The 21,363-nt window shown below is 37.9% G+C and overlaps 1 protein-coding gene across 2 annotated transcripts in view; it reads left to right on the plus strand.

Moving 5' to 3' along the window:
• Window positions 1-21,363, plus strand: part of LOC115624558 (eukaryotic peptide chain release factor subunit 1) — a 68,253-nt gene that overhangs the window by 18,639 nt on the left and 28,251 nt on the right. The gene's annotated exons all lie outside the window — the stretch shown is intronic.

A 21,363-nucleotide genomic window follows, 5' to 3' on the forward strand; every position in this document is an offset into this window, starting at 1 on the left:
CCAAGCTGCTGCCCATGGGAATGCTGGATCAGCTACTTGGGTGCAAATGCCTGGCGGTGAATTTGCTCAAGCATTTGCTGGTTGGGGGGCTGAGCGTTGTGGGTTAACTTATACATACTTGTATATGAAGTTGCTATTGAACCAATAGCCTAAAAAACAATGGAAAATGCTAGTACACGTGCACGCGCCAATATCATTGCTCGATTGCCATGACTCGAGAATTACCCAAACTCTAACGAACATTTCGGTCTTGCGGGCATGATTGTAAATACGACGTTCGATCATTGCTTGCACGCAGGCAATAAGTTTCGGTCACAACCGCTCATTCTGAATCTACCGTTTTGAGTCGAACTGACTAACCAGTCAGCGCTCGTTCACAACCGGTCGTTGCTTGCATTCATGCCAGAAGTTTCGGTCACAACCGCTCACATCTGAGTTTTTGCAGTTGTGAGTCGAACTGACTGGTTGGTGAGGGTTCGTTTAAAACCAATCATTGCTTGCATTCATGCAAGAAGTTTCGGGCACAACCGCTCACTTCTGAGTTTTTGCAGATTTGAACTGAATGTTCGTTGAGAGCTCGTTCGCAACCAGTCATTGCTTGTCACTATACCCAAATGAAATAATCATACCGAGTATGGGTAAATACTCGAGTATGACCGAAAATGTAGTACTCGTTGCAGTTCTCTGGTGTGTATGTATACTAAGTTGTCCCCAACTGTGTGATATGCATTTTATGTTGTTTGTTCTGCTTGCATTTGTAAAGCGTTGTTATAGATTTTAAAATCCAAAGTTGATTGGTAGAAAAATGCGGAGTTTTCAAACAAACTTTGGAGCTCATTTTCCCCTACTTGGAGCTCGAATTTAAAAAAAAAAGTAGTGCTCACCTACACTATGATGGGATACTTGAGCTCAAATTTCAGCTTCCTAGCTCTCACGGTTTGGGCTGTGGGGTGTTGATTGTGTTTCAATTTTTCCACGGGAAAACCCCCCTTTTTCATGCCCCAGGAAATACGGTGAAAACCCAAGTATGTAGTGTTTTTATACTCTGTACATTAAATGTACAAGAGTGTACTAGGCTTGCGTGAGCTGAAAAATGTAACAGGCAGAAGGAGGCGTGGCAGACCCCACAAAGTATATATATTATTGATCAGCGTAACAAGACGAGTCGATCTAGCCCTGTCTATCTGTCTGTCCGCCCGTATGAACACCTGGATCTCAGAGACTATAAGAGCTGATTATAAATCCAAATACTAAGTTTCATAATGATAGGCCGATTTAACAGGAAGTTATATATATGTACATATGTACATGAGACCAAGCAGTGTTGTTGTTGTGCATGCATAAATATTCTACACATATGTACAGAGCATTTCAAAGTCGGGATACCAGACTTTAGCTTCTCTACTTGTTTAAATTCCTTATAGATTACACAAACCCAGTTTGAAGTCAATTAAATGAAAATTGCAGATTTTTCATACAATCTTTGGAGCCCGTTTTCCCCCCTCTGGCGATCGAATCTTCCAAAATCCCTTCTTAGTGCTCCATAAAGACATATTGTGTCCAAATTTCAGCTTCCTAGCTTTTACCGTTTGGGCTGTGCGTTGATTGCACATAGCTTTTCGTGTCCCGATTTTTCCACGGAAAAATCCCTATAATTCTGGCCCCAGGAAAAATAGCGTATAAACCAAGTATACAATTTGTCTTGTATTCTTTATGAGAGTATACAAACTAAATTTGAAGTAAATCGGATGAAAATTGTAGATTTTTCATACAAGCGTTGGAGCCCGTTTTCCACCACTTGGAGCTCGAATTTTCCAAAAATCCCTTCTTAGTGCTCACGTTCACTGTGAGGGAGATCTTGTGTCCAAATTTCAGCTTCCAGCTTCCTTTCTTTATATATATAGATTGATCAGTATGGCAATACGAGTCGATATAGCCATGTCAGTCTTGTCTGCAAGGACAAGAGCTAGTATAACCAAACTTGGTATTGAGGTTCGCGTAAGCTCTACGCATATCGAGTTTTTTCATTTTTTCTAATACACCCTCCCACTCCCCCGCTACTAGTGATTTTCTATAAGTCCCGTAATTCTTCTTAACTGTCGGACTTGCTTGACTGTAGCGTTCTCTCTTGTTTATTTCCGTTATGAGCTGCAAACACACATAATCATCTACAACGTCAAATATTTTAGTCGTGAGCATGTGAGTTGTAGTAGTATTTGGAATTTGGAACTTTATTTTTACATTCACTTTAAAAAAAATATATAAATATTTTCACCTATATCGACATCGACTTGGCTTTCGATCACCAACAACTACACTGAACTACATAACTTACTACACTTAATCAATAATTAATTTACCGCCGTCAGCCATTTTGTTTTATAATGCATTATTTATTCCTTTAACTTTTATTTTATTATTTAACAAGAGAGAACGCTACAGTCGAGCAAGCCCGACAGTGTAATACCCTGTACCCAGGTAAACTTCCGTCACTGAGTTATATGCGCCCAAAGCTGTAGCAAAAAGAGGAAGAAGAAGAGCGAACTTGTTGCTGCAGTTTGGGGGGTTGTACTGGCGAGAATTTCTTTTGCCAATAAATTTTCTTAGAATTGACAGAACAACATTAGATAATTATATATAAATTATGTGTGCAAAGTTTGGTTTAGGTAGCATTTGAAATGTGGACGCTATTGACGAAATTCTGTAGCGGTGGAAGGGGGGGAAAATAAAAAAAATAAAAAAAAATCGTCCTTTCTCGGTCCTAGGAGAATCTGGATGCCAACTTTGGTTATTCTAGCTTTTATAGTTTCTGAGATCCTTGCTTTCATCCAGACGGACAGACGGACGGACATGTCTAGATCGATTTCTCTCGTCATGCTGATTCAGAATATATATACTTTATGGGGTCGGAGATGCTTCCTTCTGCATGTTACATACTTTGCACAAACCTAATATATATATAATATAATGTATAAAAATCACCTAGCTGTATCCTATCCCTATATCTTAGTGCATGTTTTAGATAGTTTATTAACGCAGTCTTTTTTGTTTCGTTCAGGAGCTTGTTTTTTCCGTATTTGTTTGATTTCTTTATATATGCTAAACCTCTGCCTCGCTTAGAATTGGACATACTTTACAGATTAGAAATATCTCTGCAATACTATATTTATCGTTGAAATAGTTTGCCTCCCCGAGATTTTTGTTTAGTACTCTATATGTTGAACAGGTGTGACTTTGATTTGCTTGAAGAACATTCTATCAGCAACCTTCATATGTGTTTATATCCTGTACCCATAGGATAAACTAGTTTTGTGGGAATTTATGTAACACAGAAGGAGGCGTTGCAGACCCCACAAAGTATATACAGGGCGCCATCTTTTATGTCGGTATGTAAACATTGAATATCTTTGAAAATAAACAACCGATTTTCAAGTATGAGATATTTTTATTTAATTTGGTTCTGTACAATTTCTTCAGACTAATTTTTGAAAACAATATCAATCAAGTGGCCGCCTTTATTGGACACAGCAAAATGTGCCCTTTTTGCTGCATTTTCCATCACTTTCTAGCATCTCTGGTGGTATAGCGATGATTTCTGAACGAATATTTGCCTTGAGCTCGTCAATGGGTTGAGGCTTACTGGCGTAAACTTTGCTTTTCAAATATCCCCACAAAAAGAAGTCCGGAGGCGTCAAATCTGGAGATCTGGGTGGCCAATCAATATCGCCTTTTTTTGATACCAGACGTCCAGGGAATTTTCGTTGTAAACACTGAATTGTTTTATTTGCGGTATGGCATGGCGCACCGTCTTGTTGAAACCAGTAACCGTTCAAACCTTTTTCACGTATTTGCGGGCAGACATAATGAGCCACCATCCACCGATATCGATTCCCATCAACTGTTTCGCCTTCTTTGAAGAAAAATGGCCCAATGATGGTTTTGGCGCAGACAACGGCCCAAACAGTCACTTTTTGATTATGCAATGGTATTTCATGAATCTCGTGAGGATTTTCCGTTCCCCAAATGCGGCAATTTTGCTTGTTAACGCCGCCAGAGAGTGTGAGATGGGCCTCGTATGTCATCAAAATTTGCTTCCAAAAATCAGGTTCAGTGTCAACCATTCAAGCAACTGTTTGGCCGTATTCCAAGCGACGTGGACAGTCTGTCGGCACAATTCTTTGAGTTAATTGCACTTTATACGGAAACAAATGCAAATCGTCCTTTAAAATGCGCCGCAAAGTGGTTCCACTGACGTTAAAATGCTAAGCACGGTGGCGATACGACACATTTGGGTCCTGGGCAACACTCTCTCTTACCATTTCAATCAGTTCATTGGAACGTCTTGGTCGTTGATGAACAACATGTGGACTATCTGTCCCGTGCTCAACAAAATTTGAAAACAAACGACGAATAGTGTTGTCAGATGGTGCCTGTTTGTCGCGATATTTTCGACGACTATTTTCAATGTAAAGCGTCACTATTTCAGCGCGTTCTTTCGGAGCGAAGCGATTCATGATTAAAATTGTGCTGAACTGAGGTTTTCAACACTGGTCTACTCAATCGGTCAATCGGTTCACTAATGACAAAGTTATTCAATATGTTACATGCCGACATAAAAGATGGCGCACCCTGTATATTCTTGATCAGGGTCACAAGTCGATATAGCCATGTCCGTATGTCCATCGATTTGTATTGAACACAAGGATATCAGAAGGTACAAGAGCTAGAATTGCCAAACTTAGTATCCAGGGTCCCCTAAGCCCTAGGCAAGTCAAGTTTGTTTTTAGTCCTTATCAGAGGTGCCAGAGAAATGTTTTCCGTCCTAATTTCGCTTCAAAACCAATTCTCGATGCCAAGAAATCCCTTTTGAGAGGTTTCCCTTGTTGTTTTGCTGGTACGTATTGTATATATAAATGGCAGTTTATTACCGTTCAAATTTTCGCTAACAAACAGACCTGCCCACTCGACGACCCACAAGTGTCTTTAATTAACACACAGTTATTTGGTACTTATTTGAAACAATAATTGCATCAAATATTTTATTTTTAACTTTCGTTTGACTTACAAAATACGACTATTTCGGCCAATTGGGTATCTATTGTGCGGTCGTTTTGTATGCTGTGTGTGAATGCTAGTGTTTTAACTATAATTTTAGTAATTTGCTAATTTAATAATATTTACATAGAATATGCAAGATATGTTTGAAGCAGATTGTTCAGAAAAACTATAAGGTTTCTATTCTAATGATTATTTTAGTGAGGAAAAGATTTCTGTGGCACACCTGATAATTTTGTTTTGTAAACGGCTATAGATATCGCTATCCACCGTCGAGTATCCGCTTCTAAAGCCACATTGAAATTCACTGAAGACGTTGTTACTGGTCTCCCTTTTTGTGAGCCTCTCTAGAATAATCGACGTGAAAGCTTTTGATAGAGTATTTAGGCAAGAAATTCCTATATAGTTTCATTTAAAGTGGGAAAAAATATATATTTTTTTATTCGAAATTTCAAAAGTTATGGAAAATCACTAATAGCGGGGAAGTGAGGGGTGCATCAGAATGATAAAAAAAAAAAAATTTCACCTACCTAGGGCTTATGGAATCTGGATGCCAAGTTTGGTAATTCTATCTCTTGTTGCTTCTGTGTGCTACATACATTCGCACAAAAATAGTATACCCTTCACCATTGGGTACAGGTTATATAAGTTGAGCAAAGTATTCACGGAAACGGTTTTTTTTTACCGGATAAAACGTTTCCCACAGCAAAAGAAAAGACCGTTCCGGGCCGAAAGATGTCAAAGAAAATAATCACATTTTTGTACCCTGTACCCGAAGAGTAAAAAGCCAGAAGGATGCATCTCCGACCCCATAAAGTATATAAGTTTTTCATCAGCATGACAAAACGAATCGATATTTATATCCGTCTGTTTAGATGAACGCCTGGATTGTGGAGACGGTTGGATACACGTTCACCAAACTTTGTATGTAATCTCTTATCAAATCTAGGCAACACGAGCTTATTTTATTTGTTTTATTTCCCACCACCTCCTCTCTCTCTGGATTTCTTCCTGATGTCTTATTTCCTTTAAATGCTTTACTAATAGACGAGTGGTGTAGCTGTTATTTGGGAGAACAATATGATCGTCATTAGGATTTATTCCCTGTGTTCTACCTTAGACTCGCATCAATTCTATCTCGTCAAGGTAAACATTCAACCCGATTAGCTTACTTGGTTGAAGGATAATTCCCTTGGCATGGAGGTCTGCTAATTCTATGTTGAAAGCTTCCTGTTTTGCGTTTTCGAGGATTTTTTAACTCCCCTGTAAGCGTCTTCGCTAGCCTTTTTCGGTATACCTGGCTCGAAGGATCTTCAAGTATAGTAGAATCCTCGCAGTTGCGCTATACAACCTTTTCCAGTCGGATATCGAATGCTTGATATTGAGCTGCAGTGGTACCATGTTATTATTTTTTTTTTTTTTTGTCACCATAACATGTTTGCGAATCCTGTTGCTGACATCATTATTGACGCGTGCACCTTGTTTCGGCCATTCACTTTGTGGCCGTCGAAGGAAATTCGGTCCGTCAGTCCAGTTTTCCACATTTGGCTTTGAAATAAACTTTGTTGCAATATCTGCAAGGCTTTATTCCGTTGGCATCCAACGCCATAGTGTCACGTTAGTGCTCTTCAGTATTTCAGCAACACTATGCATCATAAAGGCGTGGAAGTAACGGGGATCTATTGTTAGCCAAGAATGTACAGTTTTTCAGTCGGTCCAAAAAAGTCGTTACTAATTTAAATTGCGCACCTATTGAGCCATAAGCTCCATTCTTGGAGGGGGATCCTGTATCGCCGCTGCTTGCAAGAGTTAGTTTTTCCCAGAACTTTTAGTGTGCAAGCTGCATGCCAGTCTATTCCCAAACGCCAAACATACTGAAGTAGAATCTTCAGACCAATTGTGTAGCACGAGAATATGCCCAATGGGTTGAAGATTTTTATTTATTTACTAGCAGGTATTGCCCGTCTTAGCCCGGCTCAATATAATGTTTCCAATTGTATTTATTTTGTGTGTGCATAACCTACCCATATGTTTTCACCTTATAAGTTACCAGTAGGAAGGCATTTAAGGTATTTAAATGAACATTTTCTGTTCTTGACAAAAAATTGTTCAGTAGTCCGTTACATTTTTGTTCTTGCCAAACTATTTCGTTAAACGAACATGACCACTATAACTAATATTTTTTAAAGCTCGTTTTCCCCCCGTTGGAGCTAGAATTTTCCAAAAGCCTTTCTTAGTGTGCTCCTACACTATGATGGATACTATGAAACGATACTTGAGTCCAAATTTAAATTCACATTTGAGTCTTTTCGTGCCATATTGAGTCAATACGGCCACGCACAAACTCGGAATATGAATCACGGCACTCGTGTCAATGCCGTGCAGCGATGAGCCACGATCAAAAAGCACTGGCACCGATACCATCAAAATATCGAAGTTTGAATGCAATAAGCAGAATATTTAAATAATAAAATCTAATTATTTATTGAGATCAATAAGAACAAATCATATACATACATACATACATCTGCCCGCAATGCGAAGCAGAATATGCGTAGCTCCGTTATTCGGTTTCTGCTTTACTATCGCTTACGCAGTCGTTGCCTAGCGACGGTAACTGTAAACTTTTGGCGTTTCGCCTTTGCAATTAACATTAAATGGTCAAAACGAAAGAAGAGCGAGCCAATGACTTGCAGTTGTTGTTGTTGTTTTGTTATGTACATGCTACATACATATACAGTCATACATACATATGCATGTACATATGTATGTATGTATGGGCACACATAGACGCGAACTGTTGCTTGTTGTATGTATGTGTGAGTGTGTGTATGTGATGTCCCCAACTATTTGATATTTGATATATGGCAAGTAAAAAACATATTGCTATATTTTAATCGTTGAATGCCAATTTGTTGATATAGTTATGTTGATTACATTACCCAAATTTGACATCGATCGGACAACATTTATAACACAAACTATTCATTTGAAAAGGTGAATAAATATTAAAACCCCAATAATAAAATTAAATGCGATATATCGAAAATATCGATACTTGTGTTGATATATCGTAATACATGTCGAATACAAATACATCGAAAAACATCGTTTGAGAGTTATTGATTGTAATACTGTATTCGATTGTTCACTGTACACATACATACATACATACAAATGTATTTGTATGTGTACGGTAACTGTAAATTTTTGGCATTTTGCGTATGCAATTAACAGCCGTAAATGATCAAAACGAAAGATTGCGAGCCAATAACTTAAAGTTGTTGTTGTTGTTTTAAAAATTTTGATTTGAAACCATAGAACACTGTTTATTACAATTAAACAACAGTGTTCGATGGCCCACTGCATACGTACAAAACCTATATATGTATATAGGAATGTATGTACGTACATACATACTTATTGATGTACATATGTACATACTATACATACAGACGTATGTACATATGTATGTACGTATGTAATACATATGGTGCTGGTGTAATTCATAATTCTTTCTAGGGGGAACAATGTCCCCCCTGCTCAACCTGCGTACGCCCTTGTAGTCCGTTGTCCTAAAAACCCCTTATGCCAAATGTACTAAATAAAGAAAAAATAACATAAAAATGTTTATGTTATAATGTTAATAATTTTTAATTAATTAACATTTCTTGCCCCGTATGCAGTTTTGTTTGTATTCTTTTATAGATTATAAAAACCAAATTTAAAGTTGATCGATTCAGAAATGCAGAATTTTCAAACAAACTTTGGAGCTCGTTTTCCCCCATTTGGAGCTCGAATTTTCCGAAACCCCTTCTTAGTGCTCACTTTCACTATAAGAGGGATCTTGTGTCCAAATTTCAGCTTCCTAGCTCTTACCGTTTGGGCTGTGCGTTGATTGCCAATCAGTCAGTCAGTCAGTCAGGACAAACTGTTTTATATATATAGAGATTTAGTAAATCAACAAATTGTGCTGTCGATACATATACAAAAACTATGATTTATATTATCATATATTATAAAATAAAATAAAGATATTTAATAATACAAGGTTAAAATTTCAACTTAAAAGATAAGAAACCCTAAAGAAACAAGTAAAAAAGGTAGTCGGGTGTCCCGACTTTGAAATACTCTGTACATATGCTTAGAATAATTATAGAAATTAAAAAATTAAGAGAATTAATAAATAAATTAGAGACATTAATTTAAAAAAATGTTGATCGATTTTACCTCTCTCGGTATTCGAACTCACGTAAAGGGTGTACATTTACGTAGCAATTGCGTCTATGTGAGTGTATGTATGTTTGTGCGCGTCTATTCGTGTCTGTGTAAGCATGTTTGCAGTCAACCAAAGCATAAGCATCAACAACAGCTGCGGGCAGCGCTTTAGCAGCAAATATATTTATGGCTATAACTTCCTGCTAAATCGGTCTATCATGATGAATCTTGGCATACGGACACAGAATCACTAATTGGGGGTATTTGCAAAATTTGAAATTCCAAGAATTACGGAAGTTATGTGAGATCACTAATTGCGAGGGAGAGTGGGAGGGAGGGAAATTCCAAAAACAACATAACACATAAGGCATCTTGGACTAAAATTTTGTGTTCCAAGGTCTTATAGTCTCCGAGATATATACGAATGAAAAATCGGGAAAACCCCCATGGGGGAAAATCAAAAAAATAAAACAAACTCGTATAGTGTGCACATATAAGGCATCTTTGTGCAAAATTTGGTGTCTCCATCTCTTATAGTCTCTGAGATCCAGGTGTTCATACGCACGGACAGATAGACAGACAGGGCTAGGTCAACTCGTCACGCTGATCAAGAATATATAGTATAATTTGTGTGGTCTGCCACGCCTCCTTCTGCCTGTTAAATTTTTCAGCTCCCGCAAACCTAGTATACTCTTGTATATTCATGTAAAGAGTATAAAAACTATACACATCTACTAATGCCTCCGACCCGTTGGGGGAATTTAATTTACCATTTGGCCAGCTATGCCCCGAATCACGGCCATATGGGACAAGTAAAAGTAATTCTACTTAACAGCTAATTAAGTAGAGTAAAAGGAGTAAAAGTTAAATCTCCAATCCGGTGGGGGAAAATTTGAAAGCCAGTCCGGCAAGCTATGCCCCGACTCACAACAGTAAGACAGAGAGTTCTGTCGAAAGCAAATAATAAAGATCATTGTAATTAGAACAAATGACCCGAAAACGATTGTGCAAAGCGTGGTCCACAAGGAACTGAAAAGTTGAGGCGACCTAAAAAGTCCTTTTAAAGAAGTTTGGTAGTATAAGGGTGTGTAAATTCCTTGGACTATCGTCTTAATAAATAATGGTCATTAATAAATAATGTAAAGGGCCAAGAGGGCTACCTTGAGGCACACCTGATGAAGCAAAAACGGGCTTAGAGATATGCGACCTGAGCAAAATTCGTTGGGTCGTGTTTTTTAAATAGGACGAAATCCAACACAATAAAGCAACCGGAAATCCTATGCGACTAAGCTTAAAGATCAGAAGATCATGGTTTACAGAGTCAAATGCTTTACTGAAGTCAGTGTAAATGACATCAGTCTGCATTTTTGAAATGAATGCTTCATTTACCAAGGAAGTAAATTTCAGCAAATTGGTCGTAGTAGACCGTCTCTTAATAAAATCATGTTGAGCAGGAGATATGATAGATTTTCAGATGTGCTGCAAAGTGGCACACACTATTTTTTCAAATAGTTTTGGTATAGCGGACAACTTTGCAATACCTCTGTAATTCGAAATATCAGACTTTTTATATAAAGGAATTATAAGAGATTCTCTTCATATATCTGGAAAGAATGAAGAATCAAGCGACCGATTAAAGAGTATAAGCAATGGTTGTAAGAGGGATCTAGAACACTCCTTGAGTACACAACTTGGAATATTGTCTACCCCAGGAGAGTAAGAGGATTTTAAAGACTTGATAGCGGACAATAGACAGCTATCACTAATAATGGGTGCGTAAGTAGAAGTGAGAAGATAAAGAGGTATGCAATAAAGAGGTATTACTAAAAGAAGTAGAAGAATAGGTTGATTGAAAGAAGGTGGCAAACAACTCAGCAGCTTCAGAATCATTGCAGGCTTTTATGTCACCAAGGAAAAATATTGAAGGAAGGAAAGAAGTTCTACGTTTTGAGTTAACGAAATTATAGAACTGTTTAGGGTCCTGAGCGAATTGTAACATGCATCGGGCAAGATAATTGTTATAACATTAAAAATTAAGAATAAGTAAGTTTGATTTGGCTATGGAGTATTTAGAAAAATGAGCCCGACTGCTTATACTTCTTGAAGCACCTCGATTTAATATTTCTTAAATTTGAAAGTCTTGGTGAAAACCAGGGAGGTTTTGATGAAGCAGACGTTATGACACTATTGGGGATACAGACATCAAAAAGAGAATTAATAGTGTCATAGAAAACTTGACGGCTATATTAATATCAACCGCATTATACATAACGGACCAATTAGTTGCTAAAATAAGTTCATAGAGCAAAGAAAATTTTCCTTTGCGAAAGCAACGACGTGTTTTATTAGAATTAATTGTAGGAATAAAGGTGTGATCTGAAAATGATAGGGAGATTTCTAAAGTAGGAATGTAAGTATCTTCAGGCACTAACAGGGGTGAAGACCTAGAGACAACTGCGCTACTATGAACAATGACATAGACAAGATCAAGCATTTTGCTTAGGTGATTAGGTATAGAATTAATTTGAAACAAAGAAAGTTCTATCAGGCAATCCAAAAATTCATGCTCTGCTGAGGGCACCCAATAATTGGACTCCCTGAAAAAAGACCATTCTATGTTAGGCAAATTTAAATCACCTGGTAAAACAAACGCGTCACTGTCACGGAGATGAGTGGAAATTCCTTTAATACTAGTCATATAAACCTGAATACCGGAAGAGGGAGGTATATACGAGCAAGTTATGTTTAAAGCAAAAGAAGAAACATATTATATGGCTATAACTTCCTATTAAATCGGCCTACCATGATGAAACTTATTTGGACTTATAATAAACAAATTTGAGTCAGAAATTCTAAGAATTAGGGGAGTTGCGATTTGCGTGGGAGAGTGGGGGAGAGAGGGAAACTCCAAAATACACATTTTCTGCGTATTCACATAAGGCATCTGGGATTGAAATTTGGTGTCCCTAGGTTTTATAGTCTCCGAGATATATGCGATTATACGAATGGAAAATCGGGAACACCCCTATAATCGGGAAGTGGGGGGAAAATCAAAAAATCAAATAAAACAAACTTGTACAGCGTACACACATAAGGCATCTTTGTGCAAAATTTGGTGTCTCTAGCTCTTATAGTCTCTGAGATCCAGGTGTTCATACGGACAGACGGACAGCCAGACAGGGCTAGATTGACTCGTCTCGTCACGGTGATCAAGAATATATATACTTTGTGGGGTCTGTCACGCCTACTTCTGCCTGTTACATTTTCAACTCCCGCAAACCTAATATAATCTTGTACATTTTATGTACAGAGTATAAAAACGAGATTGAATTGAAAGAAACCTCCCAAATTTGTTGGATAGCAGACTGATGAAATACCCCAATTGCTCCTCTTAAGATTAATATTCTTAACAGGTGCCGGACGAAGATAGCCTGACTTTAATTGGATTAGTCTATGGTCCGAGAATGAATGGTCTCTCAAGACTTTCCATGTTAGTAGCCTATCATTGAGAAAGTCAGACGCTAGTGTAACGTATAACACCTCGCTGCGGATCTTGGTTATGAAGGTGGGGTTATTCTCTATGTTACATATAAGTACATTAGTACTTATTATGTAGTCATATAGAGACTCACCCCTCTCATTGATATCGCTGCTACCCATTGGGTGTGGTGAACATTGGCATCCCTTCCAAGGATGATGCCTAACCTTTTTCGTCTACTGTCTTCCAGTAAGAATTTCAGCAGGGGTTGAGTACCTTGGTAATCGTGGGCGAGATAGAATGACGCTATTCTTATCTCGATGTTTCCCACTTGGCGTTGATGTTCAGACTGGCTGCTGTTATGTCAGCATCGCTGTATTGGGAGAGTAATATAGCGTTAAGTTGCCTCTTTGCTAGGATACATGTCCGCGGTTTACCATTGCCATAAGTACGGAACACAAGGTAAACTGTGATGAGCCAAGACCCCGGATAGTATTATTACATACCCATGGTTCCTTTATTAGGACAATGTCTACTTCGCCTTGTTGCCAGACGAAGCTGTAAGGCATCGCTTGCTGTCGCCGGATACGCCTCTCCCACCTTATCGATCGCTATTCTGTACAAGGTAACTGACCACTTGTCTTCCCATCCGATCCGATCCAATAACTTTGCGTCCTTTAGCCACCTCCGCAAATGATCGTGACCATGATTTCCCCTAGGTCTTTTGATTCTTCGGCCCTATATTTGTATAAAATTAGGCAGCACCCGCCTTGCCCATTCAATATCCTCGCGGAATTTTGCGAGTCTCCGATGCTTGTCCTGCCCCAATAGGCTCAATAGCATGGCGTCTAAGAATCCGAGCTTCCGTGCATCGCTCGCTAAAGCCCATTTTATATTGGGCCTGGCTCTGGCTGATTGGCAGACCTATTCTCCACCGGATTCCCCACGGGACTTATCCTTGCCGGTCCATGAACTGCCGGCTTTGCCTCTGCTCCAGACCTAGCGGAACCATAATTTCCTTCCAGCCGGTCTCCTTTTCGTTTGATGTTGATGCCGATGTAGTTTTTGTTTTTGATATGAAATATTGCCTTATGTGTCCCACGAGTGTTAAAGAATGGGGTGAACACCCTGTCTACGCTAGAATAATTGGGGGGGTCGGAACATCTGTAAACGACTGGGCTATTTGAGAGGGTCACCAGCCAGGATGCTCATGACCATTGCCAGACAACGCAGCTATGGAGGAGTTGGGTTGTGTGGCTGTGGTACCTGATCTTAGCTGGACACCGTCAACCGCCAACGCACGGGAGAATTGTAGTGTCATTTCCAGTCGGCACCTTCTGAGAAAGTTCAGCTAGAGGTTTTTAAGTTGAAGGGAAAACATCGACGCTGGAGTTACGCATTTTAAGCATACTCAGTGGTACCACAAAAATCTCTTCCGCCGAAGTTTCGCCTCAAAACCAATTATCTTTTGGGAGGTTTCACATCTCGTTCGTCTTGTCTGGAGATTTGATTAAAAACACTGACAAAGACATTTTTTCTACATAAAAATATTCGGTGGAATATAAACCTTATAGTTTTAATGAACAATCTGCGTCAAAAGTATTTTGTATATCCTATGTAAATATTATTAAATTAGCAAATATTCTATATTTGAAGCTCGGCCGTACTCACAAACTGGCTTACCTCGTGCCATCAAAAATTATAAAATATATTAAAAATTACAACTCAAATGCATATGTTTTTTATATAAGGTTAATTTTACAATATATGTTCACACTTTACTTTTTTACAGCTTATTTGAAAAAATAATAATGGTCAAAAATGTCTTTTTTAAATTATTGTTTTGCACTATTTTATACGTGAAACGTGTGCAGAGTTACACTATCGAAAAAATCGTAGCCGTACCAATAATAGTGGTTAGGGGTCGTAATCCAAAATACGACAATAGTCTCTCCAGTAAAACTGCTTCAACACCTGAATGCTTCTACTATAACTCTTTCAATTTTTTGTTCAACTTTGCCACTGTTTACCTTAAAATTTATTTAAATTAAATAAAGTTGAAGTTGAATCCGCTTACTTAATTTGCTACACCATGCATCTCTTTTATATTTTATATTCCAATACACACAGACAGGTGGTGCGTTCTTCTTCTTAGTCTTCTTTACTTCGTTGTCTTTTGCATACAAGTCGCACGTGGCCGTGCGAAGTGCCACTGAGGCTGTTTCGCCGTCTGCTGCTTTTTTCTACCATGCTTTATAGATTGGTTGCTTTCTCTTTTCCTTAACGCTCGCAGTTCTTTCGTTCGCAGTGCACGTAAACCAAAAGCGTCGCTCACGTCTTCTTTGCTCTTTATGTTCGTAGTTTGTTGCTTTCCTCTACGTTCGAAATGCGGACGCAAAACGAATTACGTCGTTAAAGTCTTCCTTACTACTTTGTAGATTTGTCGTTTGCTACTTTTCCTTTACTTTCCAGTGGAATTGACCTGTACATACACACATTCGATGCTTCATTTGTATAAGAACGTAATGGTAATGCTATGCTAATGCTAATTTGCACATTCACTTGTGGTTCTATCCCGGACGAGTGTCCAAAATTATAGCGATCTTTAATGAGTTCCCTACGAGTGAATAAAAATCTGCTGCAGAAACTCCGTAAATAATAAGTACATCACACTACAATATTTTTCTTTGTGTAAATTAAATCATATTAAAGTAAAGTTTATTCATAACTTGTTTACAACGTCTTCTCGCTTCCGAAGTCAAACTCTTATGGCTATAACGATAAACCTTCCTAGCCTACCCTGGATTAACCATAGCGATAGGTCGATGATTATCTGCTGGTTAAAGAGCTGCCAACCCTACATATATATTCTGTGTGTTACATACATTCGCACAATACTAGTATACCCTTTGGGTACCGGGTATTTAAAATTAATAAATAATTTTAATAATTAATTTTTAAAAAATATAATTTTTTGTAATAAATTTATCAAATTAAATTAAAAATATTAAGTACATACATACGTAAGTGGAGACATATATTTATGTACAGTTTCAACAGCATAATTTACATTAGAATCGTGTCTGCGTGTATATGTGCAGAAATAAGTCAAAGTAGCAAAAATAACAGCTGTGGGCAGAGATTACATTTCTGGCTATATCTTGCCTTCAAATTAACCTATCAAGATGAACCTTGGCATTCGGATACATTATCACTAACTGGAGGTTTTTATATATATATATTCTTGATCAGCATGACGAGATGAGCCGATCTAGCCCTGTCTGTCTGTCTGTCTGTGTGTCTGTCCGTCTGTCGGTATGAACACCTGGATCTCTGTAGAGACACCAAACTTAACACAAAGATGCGTTATATGTGTACGCTGTGCAAGTTTGTTTTATTTTTTTGATTCTCCCCCCCCCCCCCCCCCCCCCCCCCACTTCCCCATTTTCCATTCGTATAATCGCATATATCTCGGAGACTATAAGACCTACGGACACCAAATTTTAGTCCCAGATGCCTTATGTGAATACGCAGAAAATGTATATTTTGGAATTTCCTTCCCACCCCCCTCTACCATGCAAATCGTGATTTTCTCTAATTCCCGTAATTCTTGGAATTTCGTACGCAAATGCCTTCAGTTAGTTATTATGTGTCCGTATGCCAAGTTTCACTATGATAGACCGATTTAACAAAAAGTTATAGCCATAAATATATTTGCTGCTCCAGCGCTGCTCAAGCGCTGCCCGCAGCTGTTGTTGATACTGGTGCTTTGGTTGACTGCGAACATGCTTACACAGACACGAATATACGAGCATATACACACACTCACATAGACGCAATTGCTTTGTATATGTGCAATTATACACCCTTTCTGTGAGTTCGAATACCAAAGGAGGTAAAATCAATCAAAAATTTTTTTTTTAATTCTCTTACTTTTTTTATTATTTATTATTTATTTATTTAAAAAAATCCACTTACAATTGCAAATTGCAAGTAGCTTGTGGTTTTAAGCTATAGCAGCTAAGGCCTTAAGCTTATCAGTGTCAACTTATTTACAATGTGTTTACTTAAGTCTAGATTTATTTACAATTATTTACATTTCTTATTTTTATTTGTTTTATATCTGGTGGTAGAGATTCGCAGATTTAAGGAAAGCAATTGTTTGATAAATGTTTTTGGGTGAAGTTATTTTTTCTATTGTTGTTGCCAAGAATTTTGTTCTTTCTTGTTGTAGCTTGGTGCAGTCTAGAAGTATGTGGTTGATGGTTATTGTGGTGTTGCAATTTGGGCATGTGGGTGGTGGGGATTTATTTAGGATAAAGCTGTGGGTAAGGTTCGTGTGTCCGAGTCGGAGTCGCATAAGTTTTATTGTGTCTAATCGTGATAAATTCGAGCTTGGTATATTGTTGTTTGTAGTTTTCTCAGGGTTGACAATCTTATAATGTTGGGAGGTGTGGTTCCATAGCGTGCTGCTGTGGTTATTCAGTTCCTGTTTGATGTATTTTCGTATGTCTGATTCGTTGAAGTTCTGTTCTGTTTTAAGTGGGTGTTTAAAAGCATTTTTTGCGATTTTATCTGCCATTTCGTTTCCCAATATTTGACAGTGTCCTGGGACCCAGATAAGTAGAAATTTGTTTTTGTAAGAGCTCAAGATATTTCTTATTGTAGTTGAGTAGTAGTTTTGGTTGTTAATGTTGTCTATTGCTATTAAAGAGGATATGGAGTCGGAACAGATTGCGAATTTACCAGTTTGTTTGGCTGCATATTTGCATGCTGCGAGTATGGCTGAGATTTCTGCAGTAAAAATGGAGGAGAAGTGGGGAAGTTGTTGGTAGGTGATGGTTTCCGTCGACGTTGTGACGCTATACGATACTCCGGCAGTCGATTTTGACCCATCAGTGTATAGGAATTGTCGGTAATTTAGAGATTCTTTGAGTTCATAAAATTTTTGTTGGTATTCGACTGGTTGGGTGTCTTTTTTTAGATTAAGGTGTAATGTCAAGTTAATGTATTTGTGATGGAAGGACCAGGGTGGAGTTATTTGTTTTGAGTTTTTTACAGGTGAAATTTCAATTTGTAGTTTATGGCATTGGGTTATTGTGTCTTTTAGTGATGATGGGATTTTGAGCTGCTTTTTATTTTTCTTCAATTTGTTATATATATCCTCTAAAGGGGAGTTATTTGCTGTCATTATGGTTTTAAAGTTTTTAAGTGTAGCGTGGATTGTTCTGGATTCTATTGGTTGAATGTTTGTTTCGTACAGTAGGTTATTTATTGGGGTGGTTGGAAATGCACCCGTTGCTAAGCGCAATGCCGAGTGGTATATTGTCTTTAGTTTGCTGAGTGTTGATTTAGGTGCTCTTCCATATAGAAAAAGGGCGTAATCTATTTTGGATAATATGAGGGATTTAATTATATTTATTAGTATGGTGGTGTGGCAGTTAAATCTTTCGCTTGATAGGCATTTAATAATATTGAGTCTGTTTGTGAGTTGTAGTGCGACATTTTCTATGTGTAGATTCCATTTGTAGTTTTTTGTGAATGTGACTCCTAGTATTTTGAGATAGTTTTCATTTTTTAATGTGAAGTTGTTGGATTGCAATTGAAGTACGCATTCTTTTTTCCGGCAAATATGTAGATGTTTGCATTTGGTGATAGAGAGTGACGCACCCGAGTAGTTGCACCATTTTATTATGTCAGCGAAAAGATTGTCAATATTGAGAGAGTTTTGGGTTCTGTGGATTTTTTTAACTATTGTGTAATCGTCAGCGTAAGCGGAGAAGTGAAATGTTTTGTGTATGGCTATTGTTTTGTTTAATTTATTGAATGCTATTGAGAAGAGAATTACTGACAATGGTGATCCCTGTGGTATTCCGTTTATTAGCGGTTTTGTTGTAGAGCGGGCATTATATGTTTGGACTATTATTTTTCGTTTTGTTAAGAAGTTTATTACGTATTTAATTATCTTTGGTCCTATTTTCCATGTGGTGAGTTCGTCGACTATTGTGTGGATTCCCACTCTATCGAAGGCTTTAGCAAAGTCTAATGAGATCACAGATAGATGATTTTTGGTCGAGAGAGCCGAGGTGATCTGAAAATCTAGCATGGCTAGTGGGTCAGACACCGATTTTCCCTTTCGGAAACCCATTTGCCGACTGTCGAGTAGCTGGCTGTTAGTAGCTAGCCACCAAAGTCGGTTGGATACAATTTTATCGAGGACTTTTGAAATGCAGGAGTTTAGTGATATCGGGCGGTAAGAGTTTATAGAGGTTTTATCAGTGTTTGGTTTTGGTATGGGTATGACGCTGCTGATTTTAAATTGTTGAGGGATATGCCCATTTAGAATTTCATTAAATAAATTGAGTAGTCGACTTTCAACGGTGGGGGACAAATTTTTAAGCATGGGGTAGCTAATACGATCTCTTCCAGGTGTTTTCCCTTTAAGTTGATTAAGTGCGGCTTTAAACTCAAGAAGAGTCACATCGTTTTCAATTTTCATGGCTACGGGCGATGGGGTGTGGCTTATAGTATGGCAGGAGTTTGTTTTGTGGTATCTAAATTCTGGGTGGAAGTTGTTATCTGAGGATGCGGTTGACCAATATTCGCATAAAGTATTGGCTATTTCGGTTTTGTTTACTATTGTTTGTGTGGAGTTGTTCGGATTGACAAGGCAGTGGATATCGTGACGGGTATTTAGGCCACAAAATCTGTTGATGTTGGACCAAATTTTTGATGTGGAAGTGGATGGATTTATTTCTGCTGTAAATGTTTGCACCGCGTTACGTTTTTTAATTTTAAGCTCACGCTTGAGCTTGGCATTAACTTTTTTGTAGGTAAGGATGTTTTCCGTACTAATGTTCCTTTTGAGGTTTAGCCAGGCTGTATTTTTTTTAATTTTGAGCTGTTGTAGAGTTTTGTCCCACCATGGGACCTCTTTTGCATGATATATGTGTGTCTGTGGAATGGATTGATATGCACTTTGTAAAATTATTCTGACTATGTTTGCTGTTTCTTGGTTAATTTGCTGGCTGGGTTGTTTTGCATTTGAGTATTTGTCTGTGAGTTTTTGAAACAGTGACCAGTTAGCTTTGTTTAAATTAAATTTGGGTTTGAAGGTGGGTTTACTTGGGCTATTTTCTTGGAATATTGTTAAGTGGATGGGGAAGTGGTCGCTTCCTGAGAGATAGTTGCTTATGTTCCATTTTATGAATAGAGCGAGGTCGGGGGATGCTATGGTGAGATCGATGTTTGTGAATGTGTGATGTGTTGTGAAGTGTGTAGGGGAGCCATCATTGAGAGTAGAAAGGGAAGATTGGTTTATAAATTTATAAATTGTGTTACCTCTGAGATTGTTAGTTTGCGAGCCCCAGCTTCTATGCCAGCTATTGAAATCACCAGTTATTAGTAATGGTGGTGTGATATTGTTGAAGGTATTTCTAAGGTTATTTATTGAAAAGGGCTTATTTGGTGGAATGTACGATGAGATTATTGTGAACTTTATTTTAGAATGTATTGTTACTGCTACTATGTCGAAGTACGAAGTGTTGATGTTGATTTGTTGTTGTTCTATGGAGTTGTGTACAAGAAGTGCCACTCCTCCGTAACCGTTTGTCAATGAGTTTTTGTGGTAAAGTGTATAGTTAATTGGGATGGGTATGTTATGTGTAGTGTACAGGTGTGTCTCTTGTAGAGAGATTATTTTAGGGTTTTGGTTTTTTATGAGGATTTGCAACTCATTATAATTATTTAAATAACCATTTAAGTTCCATTGCAGGACTTTTAACATTTATCAAAAAAAGAAAAAAAAAAAAAAGAAAGAGAAAAAAAAAAATGTATGTGTTGTTTGAGAAATAAGATAAATTAGAAGTTTTTATGCTTTTGTTCGTTTTTATCCTTGGATTTAAGAGGTTTGGAGAGAGAGTTTTGCTTATTACTATAAATTCTAAGTTTAAGGTCTTCTGTGAGTTGAGTGGAGAAGTTTGCTGTTGGTTTTTCGGTTGTGGATGGGATTGTATCCATGATTGTATCATAGATATCTTCGTAGGATGTGGTACTTCTTTCTATTGGGCTGTTTTGTTTTTGTTGCGAAGACAAGGTGTGATTCGATGGTTTGATGATTTGGGTAGATGTAGATGGTGTTGTATGTGTGGGCTTCGAGCAATGGTTTGTGGATGGTTTAGATGGTTGTTCTGTGACGACTTTTGCATATGGTGTAGGTTGATGAGTGTGGCGGGAATTATATATTGTGAGGGCGGTTTTGTGGTCTACCTTTTCTATTGTTTTTATTGTTGTAAGTTCTTTTTGTTTTACAAAGGCTGGGCATGTTTTATCAAACGGACTGTGGTTGTTTTGGTTAGTAGGTTCATATTTGCAGTTTATGCAGAATTTTTCTTTGGTACAGGATTCGTCTTCGGCTGTGTGTTGTTCCGCAGAGCAGTTAGTGCATGCTGTAGGGCTCTTGCAATTGGTAGATGAGTGTCCAAATTTCAGACAATTGCGGCATCTGAGAGGGAGAGGTATGTAAGGGCGAATTTGGATTCTTTCATATCCTATCCTTATAGTTTCCGGAATTGTTAGGGATGCAAAAGTTAGTATGATGAGGCCGGTTTCTT

Source organism: Scaptodrosophila lebanonensis, unplaced genomic scaffold (genome assembly GCF_003285725.1).
Source record: "Scaptodrosophila lebanonensis strain 11010-0011.00,11010-0021.00 unplaced genomic scaffold, SlebRS2 tig00000061-arrow-pilon, whole genome shotgun sequence".
Taxonomy (NCBI): Eukaryota; Metazoa; Arthropoda; class Insecta; order Diptera; family Drosophilidae; genus Scaptodrosophila; species Scaptodrosophila lebanonensis.